Here is a 13,205-nt window from a genome sequence, read left to right as displayed (position 1 = left end):
CCTGACTCAAGTGAAGACAAAAAGAGTTTTGCTTGAGTCAGAACTTGAAGGGAGAGCCTATCAGGAAGGATGGAAAACTCTGAATTTGTAGTTGCTTACATTCCCTCAAGAATGAACAGTAGGAAAGGTAGGCTCCCAAAAAGCATATGTTTGCAATTTAAAAGCAGGTAGGCCAAGATTAATTTTACACGACAAAATCTATTATTAAAATACAATATCAGTCTCTTCAGAGGAACCTATCACTCATAATTGGCATCAAGATTTTTTTGATCTCCTTATTGAGGATTTAATAATAATTATTTTATTTTGAAGGGACCCCTCTGCTTGAGGTACAGTATAATTAAAATACTGAAAGTGTAAAAATATTTACTATGTACAGGAGAACCTAAATGAGAATGCCTTGGTGGGGGACACTTGAAAGCAGGCACTTGAAATTCATGTAATCACAGCAGTAATCACTGCAAACCACACTTAGCTACTCCCTGATTATGATTCACTTTTAAAATGAGTTCAGTTACCCCATAAGAACTAGCTGGCTCAGCAGACCAAAGAGAAGCCTTCGTGCACCAAAGAGACTCGAGTATATAAAGGCTTACCTATGAGGAGGCCTTTATTTACTGAAGAAAATTCTGTTCAAAATCATTTATGCTGTATTGTCTCATAAAGACTTCTTGGTTTTCATATGAAGTCTCAGAGAAACCAGCTAGCAACCTACCCTGTCTTCCATGTTCTTTGTCAGAATGAAACAGCATAAAACAAGACACTCTTCTCTGCTGAAGGAGGTGAAATGGGAGTCCAAATCTCACTTATCTGAAACCCCCAGGAGAACACAACCTTGTGGCCAGATAAGGTAAGTGAGGTCTGGCTAATCAAAGTCCTACTGCAATTAAAACACAATGCTACCCTCACCTTCATTACCGGTATTAATTAAAACAGGAAATTAGAGAGGTCCTAACCTGAAAACACAAGGGAAATGAAAATCAATATAAACATGAACCCAAGAGTGGACATTCAGAACAGCATCCTAGAAAAAGAAAAGCCTGATAAGTAGAATTGTAACACAACTGAGTAGATGGAGAATGAGTTCAACATTTTATGACCCCAGCATAGCACAGACACAGTCAACTAAGGCATGATGATGAGAATCCTGAAAGATGGGAAGGACAAACACTTCTCACATAGGTCGCGAATATAGACCTGAAACAGCTGTAGATTCTAGAGTCACTGAATGGTATGTATGCATTTTCCAAAGTGCTCAGGGTTGGCCTCACTCTGCTCCCATTTAAGTCAATGGAAGTTTTGCTTTCACAGGGAGCCTCCCCCCGCCCCAGTGTGGGCATAACAGGTTCTCTATTGTTCTTGTGAGTTAGTCAGTGTGCATTCTGAACAAGCTATAGGGGATGGAGAAGTGCTTCTGGATGCTCTGCTGAAAGGGAATTGTAACTATCAAGTCTCATGGCCAAGCTAATACCAGGAATGATCGGTAAACCAACAACAGTCAGACAGAGCAAAGAGACAAAATTCTGCTCTCAGTTACAATGGGACTCACCATCCCATGAAATCAACAGCTATCTAACTTTACCTACATGTGAACCATTTTTGTCCCCCTGGGAATTTTCTTACTATGGGTCTAAAATGCTGCTAGGCCCAGTAGACTCCTCTAAGCTCTGGTCCTGCATGAATGATCAGAAAGATACCGTGTTTTGTTCCCAAGATCCAAGCACCACCCATTTGCACCCAGATCCCAGCACTGTCACCAGCCTGTGTGCAGGACCAGTGTTTGCCTGCCTTGTATTAGGGGTGCTGATGGGAAGAGGGAGGATGTACGCCTGAGCTAGCTAGGAGGTACGTCTGCTGTGGCCTGTTTCTAGCAGAACATTCTGGGCAGTGACCCAATTAGTCTGCCCCTGTCGTTCATGCAAAAATTACACCAGTTTATGCTTCCATACACTGATTTACCGAGCTGTAATTTGTCATCTCCAAATTTTGCTCCAAGTCAATGGAAAATCCTGGATGCTTCAAGAAATCCCTGCTGTAAGAGACACAAATTACTGCTGCTGCTGAAGAAGAATTTCTGCTCTGACCTGATTCAATCACAGCCACCTCGGTCTCACTTCAGCCTCACACCATTGACTAATTTGTACATGAATGTGGGCATTAGATGTCATCCCTAAAAGCTTAACAGCCATTACGTAACAACGATAATATTCTTGGGACGTACAGGATGAAATATTGGAGGGAGGTCCACCTGTATGTGCAGAATTACACACCTACATTTGGGCAGGCTCTTACTGTGATTTTACTCAGAGTCCATGCTGGTTTCCCATGCAATACCTCACCCATGCACCTGCAGTGATTTTGCACACTCATATGCAGGCACACAATTCCATTTGTTGAAGAACTTTACAAACACTAATTTTCACAACTCTTCCGTGAAGACAGTATTACCTCCACTTCACAGATGGGGACAATTAAGGCACTCAGAGGTAAAGTGCCTTCTCCGAGGTTACACAATGACATAACTTGGATTAGAAACCCAGATTCCCTAATTCTCAAACCCATGTGCTCAGGCCACTGGGTCTTTCCTCTCTCGAGCCCCAGTTCAACCAGGTAGTGAAATACATGCATAACTTTAAGCATGTGAGCAATTGTATTGAAGTCAGTGGACCTACCCATGTGCATGGTTAAGGAGCTTGCTGAATCAGGGTTTCAGGGGATAGCCAGGTAAATTGTTTCTCATGGGACTTTTGCTGTTCTCACAGTGATGCCTAGAAGCCAGGGCCCCATTGTGTTAGGCACTATACAAATGTTTAAACAAAAAGCCTACTGTATATGAATAACAGATAAAATCCCACCACACAAATAAAGGCAAACTTATCTAAGTTTCCAGTCTGGGAAAGTAGCTTAAGTCTTTCTAGTTCCAAGCCTAGCTGAGGCGGGAGTTGTCAAAGAAGCACTTCCCCAGTAACAGTAATCCTTTGACAGGACCTCGATAAAAGCATCTTCTTCACAGATTACAAATACTATCTGCCACTTTCATTTGAGAAACTCTTCATCCACAGTTTGACAGCTGCATCGATAAAAGTGAGAATATTGCTCACACCATACAGAGGTGGGGTAGAGTTTATTTTCAGAATTGGGCCTGGGGTATGCAGTTCTGGATCCAGTTCCAAAGTTTCTAGTTAGGCTATTTGCAACCAGGGCTATTTGGAACCAGCTCTATTTGTGGTTAGAAAAGAGTCGAGCACTCAGACCATTTGCATCCATAGAGTTAGGGATAAAATCAAGACATCCTCTGTCAAACACACGTCTCAGAAAGACGGTCTACCGAAGGAAACTTAGAATCATTGTCCCACGCTATCAGAAGTATCACAGCTCTGCTCAGCTAAATTAACTCCGTTTTAAAGCAGATCTCAAAGGGAGGAGGTGGGGGCAGGAGGGGAAAGATGATGATTCTGTGTTGCCCAAGATCTCATGATGTGTACCAACTTCTCCCTCATTCTTGTCCCCATCTCTTTTCTTTCAACGATAAGTTATTACATGATCAGCTATTTCTGTCACCACCCCAGCTTGAGCATTGCTCCAAAATGCTGTGTAGAATATCGTGGGTAGCTTAGCTACTGAGAGCAGTCAACCACTATTGCTACGGCTGAAAGACTTCAATAAAAAGACTTGCAGGTCACCTTGAAAAGACAAAAGTTGAAGGCTTGTAACATAAAAAGTTGCATACATAAAAAAAGGTTGTAATAGAACCACTAACAATCCTTCCATGAATGGAAGCTCCTCTTATAAAGTGGAGGAAATAAAACTTGAAAGTAGACAATGTGAACTGGAAAATATTGCACCATTCTTGCATCAACAAATCTTAGAAGCATGTGATGTTTGAGAATTTGAAGCCATTATGAAACCGCAGAATTGTGGGCCAAAGTGTTCATATCCTCTGAAGTTGGGTTCCTAAGCCCCTGTTTCGACTCCTAAATAGAAAAGAAATCATTTTTAGGGAAGTTCCATTAATTTCAGTGGAGGTTATGAGTGCTCAGCAGATGTAAGAATCAACACTTTCATATAGAAGATGGATTTAAGTACCTTATGTTCAGTTATCCAGGATTAGTAATGTTGATTGCAATCTCTAAATTGGAACTTCATAGCTTTTATGACAAACCCTGGGGGTGTGGAATAAGTGCTGTATGTAGATCGATGCAATTTTTAGTGATTTTATTGTCACTAAAACATTGTGCACATAAACCAAACTTCCTACAAGAGATAGTGCGGGTCTGATCAGGGTGATAAATGTGCTTGACAAAACTAACAGTCCACAAACATCTCTCTCTCGTGGTATACGGTATCCTTGCACTGACGCATTAAAGTATTTGTAAAAATAGGCAGCTAGGAAAGAACCGTGCTGGAGATGGCATCAGAACTGTTATGCAGAGACTCAATTCAGTTCCTTATGTCTGATCTGACAAGGGCTGAAATTCACTATGTAAGGACAACCCTCGGCCCCTTTAAAGAAGGAGCACCTGAGACCATTCTAATGGCCCCTCTGGTGAATCCATGGAGTAGCATTCATGTGCTCCAGGGGGAGCCAAAGGCAACCCTCTTCTGTTGGAGGAAAGCTTGCAATGATTTGGGGACTATTAAGCAAGGGAGGAGCAGCAGAGAGTTATGTGGGGGAAAAGGAAGAATGGGAGGATTTTTAAGGCAGACTCAGACACCATCTTCCAAAGGGGCGAAATGCTTAGGCAAGCTTATAACTGCTTTGAAATATTAAGGCTCATAAATAAGTGATAAACCAGATCCTGTGCAATTTTGAAAGTTGACAGGCTTAGGAATAATCACATTCATGTGTCTTGCATTTTTAAACACCACATATTAATACAAAACAACTTTATTTTGTATGGGATCCTTCATAAAAAAAAATACCCAGAAACATTACAGTTAGATCATATACTGTAGTTGCAAAGCTAGGCTGCTTCTAATGCTTAGGCATTTGCTTAACTTTACTCAGACAAGCCACTCCATTGGCTTCAATGGGACTACTCACATGCTTAAAGGTAAGGATGTGCATAAGTGTTTTCAGGATCAAGATCTTAAATAATAAGTAGCTGAAGGAGGAAAGAGAAGTTAAGGGTTGCAGGCAAAAGAGAAAACCTGAATTTCCAGCTGAGTTGTAACTATGGATGGGGATTTAATGAGGCAGCGGGATACAGGAAAGCTATTTGAAACAGCAGAAGCTGCGGGAGAGCTTCGCACAAGCAGTGAAGATATGCACACTGAAGAAGCCAGCACAAGAAGAGCAAGGAACAGAGTCGGTGGGGACAAGGGGCTCATGTGCTCAATTGAAGCAAGTTGATGAAGTATTTGGAAAACAATGTGAAGACTAATCTTTCATAGATAAAAGTATCTGAGTGCCAAAGAAACTTGTTCTTATCCAACAAGATTCTCCTGAATGTGTCAGAATCTCAATGGACCTAGACTGATATGTTCCCCGACCCTATAAACTTACTAAACTTTTCAAACTTTTTACTTTAACACTGACCTTACTTTCATCATTGAAGTCCAAAGCCTTTGATCTAGATCAAAGAAGAAATCATGTGAATCTAAAAGGAGATCTCAGCGGTACAGGATAAAATGATAATCTGCTGCTTCTGTTTGAAGCACATGGAAATGTATGTGTCAGTGTGACTAGTCATGTTTTCTCATTGGTATCTTCCCATATGGAAAAATGACACTAAATTTAATAAGGATGAAGCCAAAAGGGTTAGAAATGTAACAAAGTTCTATAAAAATTACTCTAAGAACTTACAGAATTGTAACAGATTCTTCTTTAGGTTGTCTGAGCATTAGGAATTGTCAGACTGGGTCAGACCAATGATCCATCTAGTCCAATATCCCACCTCTGACAGTGGCCTGCATCAGCTGCTTCAAAGGAAGGTATAAGGAAGCAGGAAGCATTACCGAATAACCTGTTGGCAAGCAAAGTTTCCTTTTAACCCCCACCATTAGAGGTTGTCTTCGCCCTGCAGTAGGAAGGCTTATATCCCTTCCACAACTCTTGGTATTTTTAACTCTTTACAATTATAACTCAGGCTATTCATGATGGCCCTAAATAAAGTCACTGGAAGTTTTGCCATTGACTAGAGTAAGGCCAGGATTTCACCCATTATCCATGTAAATATCCAGTTCCTTTCTAAAATCTTGTTAAGATCGTGTTCTCAGTGATATCTTGTGGCAATGAGTTCTACAGGCTAATGAAAAAAGTATTTGCTGCTTTTCAATTCACTGAATGGTCCCTTGGTCATGTCTCATGAGAAGGTGCCCAATCTACTCCAAGTATACCATTCATTACTTTGTATAATTTTATTGTATTCACTCTTATGAAAGCCTATAGTAAGGATACAATTCACTACTGAACTCTAACAGGATGGTTCAAACCGCTCTAGAAAGGATCTCATTCTCTGTAGGAACTCCTGAGATTGACTCTGAGATGATATGAACACCCAATTCACGTACAAGCAATGATTAATTATACCGCTACCCTTCACCACACACAAAAAATTGATATTTAAAGCACCGTTAACTCATTCAGACTCCAGTTTGCTCACTAATTGTACACATTTTTCACCTGTATGTTTTATTATTCACCATGGCTCTGTTTCTACAGGAGTGTATTTGTCAACTTTTTGTTACAAATGGTAGTTCATTTTCTATCATTACTCTGCAGGATTCTTAGCTGTATTTTGCTTCCTCGTCAACGGTACCAACAGATCTCCCTGTCTACACATCTAATTATGTAACTCACAGCATGACACTCAATTTAGTGCTTCTCCAATTTCAATTACATGGGGCAGATCCTCAGCTGCCATCGATTGTCACCGCTCCTTTGAAGTCAGTGGTGCTATGACAACTGACAGCAGCTGAGGATCTGCCCGACTACTCCCCTGTGTTTACTGTCACTGTATAAGCCTATTGAAAGCGACCCCCCCGCTCCCGCTTCCACTGCGCTTAAGAACTGGGACTTATTCCTCACACGAAGCGATGAGTTATGGCAGAGATGACATTCAACTCTTGACAGTGGGGAGGTGCACCATTTAAAGGTTCGGGTGGGGGCACGTGACCATCTAACGCATCGCCTCTGGCCTGAAGAGCAGCAACACAGCCGGGAGCACCAGGGTAGCAGCGAGCGAGCACCTCGGGGTTCATTTCCTGGCAGCCAAGCTCCACAGGCAGGGGCCAGCTCCAGGAGGGCCGCGCTCCTTCAGGGTAAAGGCAAGAGCATGTCAGGACGCAGCTCGGAGTGGTACTTCCCACCCTGCCTGGGAGCTTCTGGCCAAGCAGAGGTGGTTCAGTTAGGGGAGTTGCACAGGAAGGGCTACCAGGCAGCCAGCCAATACCCCAGTTCCCACAGCGTGGAGAGCCAGGGGCCCGAGCAGCTCCCACCAGCTTCCACTCTGGTGGCTCCTGGCAGGAAGTGATGGGTCTAGAAGGTGCACCCCACAGTTTGAAAACCTCTGTGCTAAATGGAAGGAAGAAATCAGGGAGGGGTATATGACACCCCCACACACACGTCACCTCTGACTTATGGGTGGATATTGAAAGGGCCCAACTCCCTGAGAAAACCAACAGGATTTGGAAACCTAACTCCCAAGGCCCCTTCGATGATCCCAACTCGTAGTATCAATATCTGCCCTATACAAGCCCTATTACATATTTTATTGGCTCTAGAATACATAGGGCCAGAGTGTGCAGCCATCTCTCACGTTGGTGAGCACCTAAAGCCGGTCCACTCAAGAAAGCTGCTCCAGTGTAATTAAAGGTGTGATTTCACAGCTGTTTAGTTAAACTGATGCACACATCTGCATGCATGCTCATAATTCAGATTTATTTCAGTTTTGTAAGTCAGTTCGGTATTGGTTCACACAAAACCAAAAAAGCCACTGTAAAAAAACGGTTGTTCCCACAGGGGTTTGCATTGGCTTAGCTAAATTAGTTTCAAAAACTGATTTACATTAAGAGGTGCAACTTTTTCATCTGGACAAGGTCTGATTCACATGACTAGTCCCACTGATTCACATAAGTAAGTGCTTGCCAAGATGAGTAGGGTTGCACAATCTAATACCAGGGTGGCGGGGGGGGGAGGGATTAGAATTCAGGGAGAATCTAGCAAAATTCAGAAATTTAGTTTCTTTTTCTGTTCTGCAATCAGTTCACACCAGAAAAAAAACTGCATTGGGTGGCCTCAAAATTAGGAGTCAGATAAATTCTGTAAATAACGCTTGGTCTGTAGCTTGCTCAGAGGCAGTTTGTTGTGAGCACACAGCATCCAAAAGTCAAACGTAGAGCCGTGTTGAGTAGTTTTCATTGGACACCTGCGTCCGCTGGCATTGTTCCTCTTTTCATAGGGACACGCCTGGAAAGTCACTTTTCATTAATACACTCTGCTATTTGCATAGTACGTGCACCTTCCTCCCAGAAAAGCCTGTGTTAGAATATTCACAAGAACAAATACAAATAAGGCTTAAATAGAGCCCAAAAGATTTCAGTTTTTGCTTGACTGAATAATTATGGGGAAAATACTGAAGAATTCCCCTGGCTCTATGAACTAGACACTCTCTGTTTGGCTCCAGCCCTGCAAACGCAGAGGAGTGGTCCCCCCTCAGCATGAGTCACGTGTAAAATATATGTGTGTGTGTGCGCGCGCTACACCTCCAAAACAAGATCCAACCAGTCCCGCTTGCATAGATGTTCACAGTTTGAGCCTGTGCGCTCTGCTAGACTCCACTGAGTGTGGCTTCTGCAAGATGGGCTTCAAATACAATCATGGACGCAGTGGGCTTGGTTCCCCTCCCAGTGGACGTCACATACCCTGCTGGGCATATTGAATGTGTTTCCTTCTGGGGGGGAGAGGAGGAGGGGAAGAAATAAGTGGCAATCCTGTCTTAACCACCATCCCCCTCCTAGCTCCGAAGTGAGAGGTCACTCACAGTCGATTGAAATCAATGGAGCCAGATTCCAGCAGTTAATGAGTTAGACTGGTTGATTTTCCCTGAAAGTCTGCCCTCCTCATCTGGTTTCAGCTCAGCCCTTTTTTTTTTTTTCCTTAATTGTGTCAAATAACACATTTTAAACAGCCTAGCCCAGTGCTTCTCAAGCTATCGGATGTGGGGGACCGGCAATTTTTTTTCCAATGTGCGTGCAGACCGGCAGCCAATGGCTCGCGGACCGGCACCGGTCCACGGACCACCACTTCAAGTAGCACTGGTCTAGTCTAACTGTTTGTTACTGAGGGCCTGTCTATGTGACAAAATTAAGTTGGCCTAACTTACACTGACCTCCATTTACAGTGCTTGTGCACATCTACACTTTGCTCTTTGCGTTGACAGTGCATGTCCCCCCCAGGAGCCTTGGTGCTGATTGAACTGTCAGTGCAGGGCATGGTGGGACGGCTTCTGAAAGCCAGCAAGAGTCAATGTAGGCAACGCAGGGTCTACACGGATGCTGCATTGGCGTAAATACATGGCAATGTAGCTGGGTCGACCTAACTTTTAGGTGTAGACCTGGCCTTAGAGCAATACACAGAGCTATACAAAGTGTGCACAGACTACGCTCTGGATCTTGGAGGGACCCAAAGCACGTGACTAACTTAACTAAGGTGAGTGGGCCCACTGCAGGACTGGACCCTTCCTCTGTATACACATGTGCCCTATAGGCATTACAGTCCAAAGCAGTCTCCTAGTAAAGAATGTGGCTAGGACTCTCTGGCAGTGTTGAAAGTGAGGTTTGATCTCAGAGTACTTACATGCCCCCTTACTGTAGTATCTCAGCTTCTCACAATCTTTAGTGTATCTCTACTCATAGGGATGCTGCATCCCCATTTTACAGAGGGAGAACTGAGAGACACAGAGAGCGAAGTGACAAAGGGAAGCTGTGGCAGAACTGGGAATTGAAACCAGGACTCTGACATCCCAAGGTAGCATCTTATCCACGCTTCCTCTTCCCGCATTGAGTGTTTGCTTAACACAGGTAATTTAATGCTTGGTGATTCCTTAAAGAGGTTGTTTTAGGCAGCTGGTCTTTAAAACAGGCTTCATGCCCCTGGAGTTGTTTTCCCTGAACAGATGTTTAAATTCTTCCGTGTACTCCAGAACCAACCTAAAAAGTGAAGTCCATTTATCACACACCTGTCAATTTCAAGCATTGTTTCCTATAGTCCACCATCTCACCAGTGCCTCCAGCACAGTGTTATTTAAAGGTTCCCATGAATAAATGTCACATTCTGCTCCGTTGCCTACAAAAAAATATATAACCTTGTGTCAACACCAGTCTCAACCATACTTCCTCCCATGTGTCAGTGTTTTTGTCTGCTGCCCCATAGGAACAGCAAGGTGTCCCCCAGCTTCTTCTTGGTTAAGACTACAGACAAGTTTGCCAGACAAACGATGAGGAATCCGGTGGCACCTTAAAGACTAACAGATTTATTTGGGCATAAGCTTTCTTGGGTAAAAAACTCACTTCTTCAGTTCTTCTTGTTTTTGATACTTGCCAGGCAAAACAAATTTAAAGAGGTCTGATCCTGAACCCATAGAAGTGCAAAAGTACGATTGAGCCCAATTGTTTCACTGACGGTGTTGCATACACCCAATGATTAGGCTTTAAAAAAAAAAAAGCTGGGATTTTCAGAGACTTAATGGATTTAGACATGCAACTGCAAAGCTGGGAACCTAACTCCCTTAACCCCATTTCAAATTTGCAATAGATGCAGCAAAGAGGCTGAATTGTAGGAAAGATTTTTATTAAGCGTGCCCAGAAGGCAGTGTTTCGTAGATGTATGGCCCAACTTGCACTCCTGAGCCCTCTGTCCCACCAAACTAGGACCCTCCTGAAACCTGATCCCCCTGTCTCCAGATCCCCTCCTCATACTACAGCCCCTTTGAAAATGCCCTCCCCGGCCTGCTATTCTGCTCACCAGTCCTGCGCTGTAAAGTTAAACAAAAACCACCACCACAAGTTACGGTTTGAAAATCATGAAGTTTTTTTTTCCCCTGACGAAGTTTGCTTTTTTCAAGAAGCACTTCCTCCCCCCCCTCCCCCTTTTTAGGGAGCAGATTGTATTTGGGAGCCAAACCGACAGACAAGGGCTAAGCCTAAACCCCACTGACTTTCAGTGGAACTTGGGTTCCCACCTCACTGGGGTGTTTTGAAAATTTTGCCCAGTATCTTTTAAATAGGAGTGGATTTGACTTGGGCAACACACCCACACAGAACCTCCCTTACACCCCTCCTTGGGCAACCTGGTCTTGGGTCCAGATGTTGAGGAATAAACTGGTGCCCCCTCCCTGGAGCAGGTGAGCAGGGAGGGGCAGTACAAAGGGGGTCACTCACCGGCTGGTGTGCTCGTGGCCAGGAACAGTGCAGCAGCCTCTTACTTTGCCCCCAATTGACTGCCCTGAGCCTGCAGTGGTTCACCCCTTCTCATGACTCAGCTTTCCAGCCAGATTGCTTATAATCCCAGCCCTTCCAGGTAACAGAGTCCAATAAAACAGAAGTCAAATGATCTTATCCATGGCCTTAAATCCTACTTCGGGCTCAATAGTCCTTGGCCCCCTCCCTGCATAAGGGGGGGGGGGGGCTTTTATATCCCCTTCCTCAGGGACTGGTAGGGGAACCCAGGCCCCCCTCCTTCGCTGGGTTCCAGCTCAGAGACCCTATGTTAAGCCTCTAAGGTCTGCTTCCTCAAACTCACTAATGTTTCCTTGGGCCACTTCCCCCTTTCACCGGCCTCAAGGTCACAAACAGTACACTGGATGGTCTCCACAGTTTGGTGGAGCAACTCCTTCAGTGCTTTCTCCCTGGAGGGTCCAGCTCCTTGTACCACTTCCTACCAGTTTGTGGCTGATGCACAGCCCCCACCAGCAACCTGACAGCATGCAGTACCTCACCAACTGGGCAGCCTGTGGCCATTTGGAAGGTCCTTCCCTAAGTCCTTTCTCTGGGAACTCTGCTCCTTGGGAGCACCTTCTCTCCAGGAGCATCAGAGATCTGGTGGAGGAAAGTAGCCTTTTATCAAACCCAGGCACTAATTAGCTGCCAGCTAGGCAATTAATTACTTTCAGGTGGGCTGAGATGGACTCATTCTCCTTATAGCCCACCATAGGCACACTGGGCCCTGACTCCCCTTAAAAGGGCCAGCCACCAGGAAGGAAAGGGTGGAGTCCTGCCATCTTCCCTGCTCACTCACTGGGCAGGGCATTTCAGTCTGCATAGAGTAGCCAGCACCCAGTGCCTACTCCCATCCTGGAGCAAGGGGGAAGCAGGCATGGAATTACGACTCCAAAAGGTGTCTTAGGCCCAGGGTTCTCACAACAACATTTCTGGTGGCCTCAGAGTGCGTCCATCAGCTATTGCACTTACACTTTTTCCTAAAATTATTTATTTTTCCTAAAGTTAATAAAGTCATATGCACATATATACATCATTGTAATTTATTTATGTTAGGTTTGGGGTGGGGTTTTTTTGTTTTGTTTTTTTGCAGACTCAGTAACAAAAACCATGCACAGTTCTCGCTCTCTAGTCTTTACTGGACCTAACAGAATAGAAACACAAATAAGATGCTTTGCACCTTTATTATTTTATTATTTATTATTATTGTTTCTTTTGCTTTTTTGGTAAAAGTGGCTGTCTGTATAACAATTCTGAAGTAAATTTAAAAATGCTTTTACACAATGGAAGTCCAAATAATAATGGAAAACATCTCTAGGTGGCTTGGGTCTGGGGAAGGGCAGGGGAAGGAGGCATGGCTGTAGCTGGTCGGTGGCGCCTCCAGGCAGGTGTGGGGGCTCCAGGATTCAGCCAACCCAGGGCTCCTCTGGGCAGGTGGAGGGGGGGGAGTGGCGGTTGCTTAGGGCTTCTCTGGGCTGGGGGCTTGTGGCTCCGGGGACAGGGGGTCTCGGGGCTCCAGATGCCAGGGGCAGGAGCGCAGGCAGAAGGGGTGCAGTCGGGGGCTAGCCTCCCCAGGGGGGGCTCCACCCGCTGCCCATGAGCCTGCCACTCGCCTCCTCACTCCCCTGCCACAGACACCCCCTTGCCCGCTGCGAGAACTCCCGCTGGCTCGTGGCTCACCCCTCACCTCCTCACTCCCCCGCTCGCAGCCAGACCCCCCTGCCCACCTCCTCACCCTGCTGCTGGCTCACCGCTCGCCTCCTTAC

This window comes from Natator depressus, chromosome 5 (assembly GCF_965152275.1).
Source record: "Natator depressus isolate rNatDep1 chromosome 5, rNatDep2.hap1, whole genome shotgun sequence".
Lineage (NCBI taxonomy): Eukaryota > Metazoa > Chordata > Testudines > Cheloniidae > Natator > Natator depressus.
This window is presented reverse-complemented; position numbering follows the sequence as displayed.